Source organism: Euprymna scolopes, chromosome 33 (genome assembly GCF_053919585.1).
Source record: "Euprymna scolopes isolate OS-2025 chromosome 33, ASM5391958v1, whole genome shotgun sequence".
NCBI classification, from domain to species: Eukaryota; Metazoa; Mollusca; class Cephalopoda; order Sepiida; family Sepiolidae; genus Euprymna; species Euprymna scolopes.
In genome coordinates this window covers 40107889-40118062 of record NC_136514.1, presented here as the reverse complement: position 1 = coordinate 40118062, position 10174 = coordinate 40107889, and positions in this window count along the sequence as shown.

Sequence of the window (10174 nt, the reverse complement as noted above, 5' to 3'; positions counted from 1 at the left end):
ACTGGAAACAATGCTGAGATAAGCGGAAAGTACAGACAGCGCCTAGAATTCCCAAATGGTCACCCATCTGGTACTAGCCAGGCTCAACGTTGCTTAACTTCGGTGATCTGACAGGAACCGATGTTCCAACGTGATTATGTTGTGCCGTATTCATATATATACATATATATATATATGTGTGTGTGTGTGTGTGTGTGTGTGTGTGTGTGTGTGTGTGTGTAAACGGACTCTAGCTTCGATTTCGACGTATCAGGTTCCGTCGCAACGACTATGTTGTTCGGAAATCCACATAGATGATATGTTTATAGTGGTGAAGGTGTTGTGTAGAACAAATCATAAATTTTGGTACAACTGCTAATCTTTGTCGATGCAGATGACTGCCACAAGACAGAGCATACAGTAGACCGCAGGTTTTTACATCAGAGTTTTCCTTCTCCTAGATGAATGTATTAACGAAGACTGGAGTGCATCTCTCCCAGTGAATTAATGCGCCCCAGATACAAACCAAGACATTTCTCTGACTTGGCCCGGTACATATAGTGCCTAGCCTTCCCAAATAGTCACCCATGTGGTACTGGCCAGGCTCATCGTTGCTTTACTTCGGTGATCTGGCGAGCACCGGTGTGTCGTTTTAAAAAGCTAAAGGCTCCTTCAGTCTTTGACATACTATGGATACCCACCGTAGGTGTGCCTGCACATGAGATTTTTGTGCCAAGTGGTGCGTAATTCCAACCGCACCTCTCCCGAGTCGACATTGTTAAATACCCGTAGCAAGTGGAGTGTATATATATTTCTGTATTTGGCTTTTTTTAATGATATATATATATATATATATATATATATGTGTGTGTGCGTGTGTGTGTGTGTGTGTGTGTGTGTGTGTGTGTGTGTGTCTGTGTGTGTGCGTCTCTGTGTAGCGTACCCCCGTCACAAAACAAAAGAAAGATGACAATTAATTCGAACTACGGAGATAAAAAATCAGCCTCGTAATCGATAAATTTTACTATTAAATCGCTAACAAGCGTAAAGATGTTGTATATATATATATATATATATATATATATATATATATATATATATATATATATATACATATGTGTGTGTGTGTGTGTGTGTGTGTGTGTGTTCAGGAAGACTGGAAACGAAGCCGAGATAGTCGGAGATCCCATAGAGCCCTGGAATTCCCAAATGGTCACCAATCTGGTACTAAGCCGACTCAACGTTGCTTAACTGCGATGATCTGGTGAAAACCGTTGCGTCAACGTGATTGTGTCCTATTGTTAAACATTGCTGCACTGAAAATATCTACTATTCAATTGTCCATCTTTTTATTCACATGTCTCTCTCGTTCGCTCGTTTTCACTATCTGTCTACCCGTGTGTTTCTCTTTACGTATCGGGTTCCGTATCCTTTATCTCTTTTTCACATAAATCCTCTCTCTGCAATCCTCCGCTCTTCTGGTGATCCAATGTCTATTACTCATCGTTTGTAATCCACATCTTTTTTTTTTTTTTTTTTTTTTACTTTCATAATTTGTTTTTCACTTTCTTTTTAGCTTCTCGTTTAATTCTGAGAGGGAAAAAACGAGTCCCTTTCGTTTTAAAAAATCAAATCCATTTACTTTTTTTTCACTTTATAGTTTTCTTTTGATTTCATTTGTTTTATTTCTTTTGGCGCTTCTACAGAATTGGGACGAGATTTTGTAGTCGATAAATGAAGTTTTCAGATTAAAAACAGGCAATGGTTTCAACTGAATTTTTTATTTTATTTTATTTTATTTATTTATTTATTTATTTTTTTTTTGTCAATTCTAATAAGTTACAATCGTAGCTCCAAAATTATGCAATCCAAATTACCTGAACATGACGGAATTATTAAACAACACAACTTTCATCGTATTGTCAGGTGAAAATTTGCGGCAATTTAGTTTAAATCAAAACGGAAAATTACCCTCCTTTTGAACTCTCGTGTGTCTTACGATCGTTTTCATCAAAATCTATTTTTTGTTTTTATTTTTTTTTCATAAATAATTTTCTACCTTATCGATTTTCGTAATTTTTGGATATAATCATCTTAAAAATACGATGATTTTTTTTTTTTACACAGTGATCATCACTTATCAAGGCCCGGAAGCCACTCAAGGATAAGGTTTATTGCAAGTACATTACGTTAGTGTGGAGATTTGATGAAGTATTTATTTAAGGGGGCGGTTCATTAGGAATTTGTTAACGTTGGACTTGAAGACATCCAAGTTGTAGTCCGGTGGGAAGCAGGCAGACAGAACAGAGTTCCACAGGCGTGCAGTTCTAAGAAAGAAGCTTTGTTCATGGAATCCGCGTTTTGATTTAGGCACAGATATAGAGTGGGGGAAATTTTTCACAGTGGATTCAGCTAGCCGGGTGTTTTTCGTGAAAGATTGGCGAGGGGGGACCAGAGATTGGAGTTCAGACGAGCACCTGCCATGGAAATAACGATAAAACAAGGATAGGCTCGCAACGTCTCTTCTGTGGTAGAGAGGTTGCAGGGTAGAGAAAAGGGCACCTCCCACACTAAGCCACGACGTCTATTTTGTACTCTGTCAAGGCAGGATACGTGAATACCATTGTTTTCATGTGAAATTCAGTATTACGATTTCGGAAATTTCGTCCCAACAATGTAGAAGCACCTATCTTTCTGATGTCTTTTATATCTTCTTTGTTTTCTTTTTATTTTTGTACGTTTTTTTTACTGAATTTATTTTTTTTCCTTTCCTATTTCTCTATTTGGTGCTTTTAATAATTCTTTGATTAAATATTTCTTTCACTCTCCTTGTTTTCTATTTTCTCTATGGAACCCAAATCCTTTTAGAATTTGTATGTATTTTATTTTTACATATATCTATATTTTCATCAATTTCCTTTAATATTTTTCATTTATTCCCTTGTTTTTCTCTTTCTTTTTAAACTATTCTTTAATATCTGCATTTTTTTCTCTTTTTCCATTTATAATCATTAATTGTCTCCCCTTGTTTCATAAATGTCGTCTTTTTACTCTTCCCCCACTTTATTATTATTATTATTATTATTATTATTATTATTGTTATTATTGTTATTATTGTTATTGTTGTTATTATTATTGTTGTTATCATTATCATTATTATTATTATTATTATTATTATTATTATTATTATTACTATTACTATTATTATTATTATTATTATTATTATCATCATCATTATCATTATCATTATCATCATTATTATCATCATCATAATCATCATTATCATTATCATTATTATTATTATTATTATTATTATTATTATTATTATTATTCATCATTTCTCTTTTCCATCTACTCCGTATTTATATACGAGGGTTGTTTCAAAAGTAAAGCCTCCCAATTTTTAACTTAAAACGTTCAAGAGCTACGAACACGTAAGCGCTACCATTAAAGCGAACGATCTTTTGTGCTCCGGAATTTAATTTTCTTGATATTCACCATTCTTCTTAATGCGCTTTTACAAAGAATTCAATGACGAATTTCCGCTTCTGATGCACGCCTATGACAGGGGTTGCTTTCTCAGGGTCAGTTTCTACTTATGACGCACGTTTATTTTTTTTTTCAGAATCCCACACTGTCAATATTTGCAACAGAGGGTTGAAATTTTCAGGTCATGAATTCATAAGTTTCGTCATTATAACAATGCAACTTGCAATCTCACTGATCTATTCGGGCGGAATAAAACTAGGAGGCATTTATTTTGAAACATTCCTCGTATCTATAGAAAGAAAGGAAAAAATAAAATATCATCCCTTTATGCCCCGTTAGCATTTTTATTATTTGTGTTCCATTTCCGATATTCGCCATTTTCTCTTGTTTTTTCTTTGATATTTTTATGCTTTTTCCTGTCTTTTCTTCTTTTTTCTTAATGATCCGCGTTGTTTGGTTGCTCGTCCAGAATTCAACCTAACTATAAAACAAAAATACTGAAAATGTTTTATGATGTAAATACTCGTCAAGGAATGAAAATGTCGTATTCCAAAAATCACGTAAATTGATAGATTAGTTTTATTTTTAACTTAGGAAATTAAATTTTATACGTAAACAAGTATCTGTGTTTTGATCCGCTTTATTGTTTCTTTTTTAAAGAAAGATGACAATTAATTCGAACTACGGAGATAAAAACTCAGCCCTCAGCCTCGTAATCGATAAATTTTACTATTAAATCGCTAACAAGCAAAAAAAAATGTTGTATATATATATATACATATATATATACGAGCAAACAGTTAATAAAACATGTTAAAAAATACTTTGAAATGAGTTAAAAACATATTTAATCTGAAAAGGAAACACTACATAAGTGGATAGTCCTTAATCCGCATATATATATATATATATATATATATATATATATATATATATATATATATATATATATATATATATATATATATATAACAAACTGCTTGATTAATTTTTGTGATTTTTGGAATATGAAAATTTTCTGTATTTTGCTTTTTTTTAATTATGTAGAATTCTGTACAATAGCCTTCGTTTTTATATTATTTTCATTTCATATTTTCTTAGTTATCGCCCTTTTTTGCGTTTTCTGTCATATATAGTCGATTGTTAGGTTGGATTTTTTTTTTCAATGTTATTTCCTTTTGCATTTAATTTTAAAACTTTCATGTTCTATTCATTTATTTTTTTTCCTAATGTAAATTTCCCTTTTTATTACAATTCACGTTTTGTTTTTGTCTTTTTTTGTTTTTTTTCATTTTTCTTTATTGTCCTCTATTCGCTTTTTTCCTTCCCTTTCGCTTTCTTAACTTCGTCCTTTTTTTTCTATATTTTATCTTTCTTTAATTGGACTTTCTTTCTTTACTCACTTTCGAAATATATCCTATTAACGTGTATTTTCTAAATATATTGCTTTTACCCTCTTTCCATTAATTCTTTCAAATCTATTCCTTTTCTTTTTATTTTTCATCTTTTTATCTTTTCACTTGTTTCGCCATAAAACTTCGTTTGACCCTTTATCTGCTCTTTTTCTGTGACTCACATAAGGAGTTTCCTTTTTCTCTTATGTTGTTCCCCATTTTTAGCTATTAATTTGCATTTTATTGGTTTCGTCATTAGCATTCCTCATTTTTAATTTCCCAGCTTTATTACCTCCCCTTGTTTCATTTCAAATTTAAAATGTCCCCCTCTTATTAGATCGTTTCGCTTCTCAATAAATACCTTTTTTCTTTTTTATTTTATAGCAGTTTCTGTGTATACGCCTGATTCTGTCTTGCTTTTTTTTATGCTACAAATTCGCGTATGAAAATCTGCGTTAGAAACACGGCCCAACCATAATACTTGACGGAGTAATTTAAACTTTGATTAACGCCAGAAAATAATTTTTAATCAACTGTTTAAAGGATGAGAAATCATTTTAAAATTTCAAAAAATCATGAAATAAACTTAATAAAAATAAAACTGACAAAAATAGACTCGTCTAGCTATAACCACTATCGACAATTCCCCATACTCTCTATCTTGGCCTAAATCTAAACGCAAATGTCATGAACAAAGCTCTTTTCTAAAACAGCTCGCTTCCAGAGCTCTGTTCCGCTGGCTTGCTTTTCTGCTAACTACAATATGGTCGTCTTCAAGTTCAATGTAAGAAAGTTCTTGTGGAGCCGTCCCCTTAAATAATCAAGTTATACCCAATTTCCACCACTAACGATGACTACATTGTTATCCCGATGACCACCACACTCTCATCTCGATTAGCCTTCGAACCTTGATTAGTGATGACTCCCTTGTAAAAAAAAAATGATTAGTAATCGATCAAATTGTCCAACGAACTCTTCCTATATATATATATATATATATATATATATATATATATATATATATATTTGTAGTCATCGACATACAGTCCTGTTTCGTTGTATCAAAACTTATCAGTACCGCGAGACTAGCACCTCTCCCAAACCAAGGATTGAACCTATAACCATCGCGCTGACAGTCAACAGTACTACCGATTGACTCACGGGAGCAGCGCCCGTAAATTATCTCGCAAAATGTCTATTTAAACAAACATTTGTCAAGCACTATATATATATATATATATATATATATATATATATATATATATATATATATATATATATATATATATGTGTGTGTGTGTGTGTGTGCGTGTGTGTGTGTGTGCGTGTTTCACTTTGTGTGCAGTTCTTTCCTTATAGGTTCCGAAACAGTTGAGCCTATCCTTTGCAAATTTCACACAACGGTAATTTATACGTCTGGCAGTGTTCTTAGATATGTTTTCTACAGAAATTCATCCGATGATTATCGAACATCGAAGAAATCCGATCCTTAAAATACTTTGTTGTTTTTTTTCTTATAGATAAGAAAAGAATAATTTTTACAGGGGAATTTTTATACGCGACACTGGCAAGGGAGATAATACAATCTTAGCAATGATTTTTTTTTCTTAAGGAAAGAATTATCGGCATCTGGAGATAATAGCTTAGTTGTAGAGCATTCGGCTGCAGACGAATGATTCCGTGTACCTCTCCATTTTTTTTTCTTATTAATGAGATAAATTTACGATAAAAGAAGAGGTACCATTATAAACCGCCGCAAATCACTTCTTCGTTTGCATATTTTAAAAATAAACATTAATCAGAAGTGACTTTTCTATAGTATTCATCGTCAAACCCAAATATCAGCTGACGTGATATTGTAAACAAACACAGACGGAATTCGATGAACGATATTATCGTTGTTAATGGTTTAAAAAATGTTGCAAATTATTCTTCGTAATATATAATAATTAATAGAGGATTTATCATATAATAATCCATACGCAATCTGCATAAATTAAAATATCATGTTTAAGCGTACTGTACGACTAGACAACTAAGTTTACAATATAATATTTGTTCGAAACTTAAAAGTGAGGTTCGACAATTTAGCAGGTATTAGTATATTTGAACTAAGTTTTATGGTGCTTATAATTCCCATAAAGAACACATGAATTCTCGCACAAATCTGTTTATTACGATTCTAACTTTTTTTTTTAGATGAGGATTGATTAGTCGTATTATTTTAGATTCTTTGGACTAATGGTCTCATCTTGAGTGTTATTTTCACAAAGTTTCGGTCGATGTTACCTCCGACCCTCTTCAGGTCTTCGAGTTCGAAATTTCAGTCAGACTTAGGAAAATAACTTTCAAAAACAAACCTTACAGATATACTCGGTAAACCAAGTGCAAGAGAGATATAAACAACTGCACTTAAAAAAAAAACGGAGAGAATCTGTAATAATCTCTCAGTTGTAATGTTTGAGATAGGAGGTGAATGTCTAGCATCCGAAAAGATGCCATGTCCCAATTTTTTTTTTTAATTGTAAAACGAACGAAAATGGGACTTCCATTATTTCTATGGAACCAGTGTGTTTTGTTTTTTTCTTTTTTTGTATTGTTTTTTTAACTTATTTTGTTAGTTTTTATTTTTGCTGCCATTTTTGTTGTTGTTGTTGTTATTGTTGTTGTTATTGTTGTTGTTGTTGTTGTTGTTGTTGTTGCTGCTGCTGCTTTTTCTTCTGTTCTACGTTATTTAATTTTTACCTTCTTTTAATCACCATTTTCGTGACTATTCGTTATCAGTTTTATTATTTTCCTATTTTACTTCCTCCTTGTATTAATTTTTTTATCATTCACGTTATTTAATATTTTTATACTTTATTTTTGTCACCTGTTTATAAATTATTATGTATATGTCATACCTTTCGCTTCGGTTTCTTGTTTTCTTTTTCTTTTCCCCAGTATTTCTGTTAACTTTCTCTACATTTTTTTTTTTTTTTCATATCTACTTTGGTTCTTTCCCCAAACTAAGGTGAGGAAGGCCCTAGAAAGTCGCGTTTTCTCTTTTGACAATCGACATTATCTTTATCCGAAATGGATTATTTCACAAGTGAAAACAGCTGATAAACACCATTATATACAAGCCTATAATGTAAGCTGTTTCTTTCAAAACACATCTTCTGTTGTTCGCTTGCTTCTTGGCGAGTTTCTACGACTGTTTTGGTAGTAATTTTTATCCTCAATTCATTTCAAAACCAGCGGTTTTTTTCTCGTCGTTAGGCAAATAAATATCACTTTAACTTCTATTCTACCAGAAATAAAACGAATCGAAATGAATTATATCCGCGTGAAAAAAATAGGCGAGCGCGAATAAAATAGCGATATCTCAGACACATTGTACTTTCGGGCCGACTTACAAAAAAAACTGATTGACTTAAATCTATATATTTTATTTCCTCTTAATACAGATGTCTTTGACACTCGTTTATGTTCGATTACAAAAAAAGAATGTACTCTGATATGCATAAAAGTTCATATTTGACTGCAGATTTAACTCTGGATTGAAGTGGTCGGTCCACCTACGCAACATACGTACGTAGAAAACTACATTCTGTTTCTATTAAGCGTCACAAACAACGTTCTGAATCGTTGACACTTTGTCGTTGTTGATCGACTATTAGCAAACGCGGCACCCACATTGAACGCAGATCTCTCAGTGAAAATGATTTTTCTTCCCCATTCTTAAGAAGTGCTACTGATGTGTAATATAGGTTCTATTCGTCAGGAGATACTACCTCCTCCCATGCGAAGAGTAGTTTAGTATATCTCTGTTCGTCGTGATACAGTTCTGCCAGGCATTATCTTCTTTTTGCAGAGTATTGTGGTATATATTCATTTGTCATTATATATCTTTCAAGAGATTAAGCGTGGTAGTTTCATTATCGGTTCTGTGATCATGAGATAATCCTCCCAAGCATTCCCTCTTTTTTTTTTGCGAAAATAGTGTAGTATAAGTTGTCTAGTGCTGTAAAACAACTCTAATAAGAATTACAATATGTTCGTTCGTCCGAAGAAAAATATCTGATTTAAGAGAGCAGATTCTTAATACCACATTGCGTTTTTTGTTTTCAACAAAAAAGTGAATATGTGATATTTTAATTTCTTTTGCTATCTCTAACACCGGATTGAAGTGGTCGATTCATCTGTGATTTCATATCACATACGTATGTAGAAAAGTACATTTTGCTTCTATTAAACGGTTTCAAACAACGTTATTGTTATTGATCGACTATTAGCAAATGCGGCACCCACTTTGAACACCGATATTTCATCGACAAATTTACAAAAAAAAAATATTGTATATACTGCTTTATGTTAGATTCTTTTGATAATAATGACAACCACAATACCTTTTCTATATTTCCGTGTCATAAGACTTATAATGTGTATAATTCTTATTACTTAGCTGTACTTATCATAATCATAATATTACATATTCATCGTAATAATTAGAATATCATAATAATTTCTATTCTCAATATTATTCATTTTATGAGTAGTTTTTCTTTGCGCTTCTTTTAATATCCATTTTTTTTCTATTTCATTTCTTATTTTAATTACACACACACACATATATATATATATGTGTGTGTGTGTGTGTGTGTGTGTGTGTGTGTGTGTACATTTCCCTACGCAATAACTCTCTCAATTTTTAGTCTACATACTCGAAATTTGATATACAGGGTACGAGATTTGGGAAAATCTATGGGATCGGTTTTCGGCCAAAAATTTGGCTGTTAAGGGGTCAAAGTTCAACGATTTGGCATTTGAGAATTCTACCAAACTCCTCCGGCAATTTGGGGTCTAAACACTTGAAATTTTAGATATAGTTTCCTTGGACATGGATCTAACTCGATTTGAGCCCAAAACAATAAGTTTTAAGGGGTCATAATAGGGGTCAAACTTTTAAAAATTTACGGTTTTTTTTTTTATTTTTTGTTTTTTGCTCAGTATACACCTCCAAACACCCGGGCAACGCCGGGCAACGCCGGGCACCCATGCTTATATATATATATATATATATATATATATATATATATATATGTAGATATAGATATATATATATATAGAGAGAGAGAGAGAGACACACACACACACACACATATATATATATATATATATATATATATATATATATATATATATATGATTTTAATAATGTAAAATCACACTTCATTTCCTTTTGATGGCTTGATTGTCGCGATTTCTTCTGATGAGTTAAGGCCATAATAGATTCACTGATAGATATAATAATTAAATGACGGATTTTG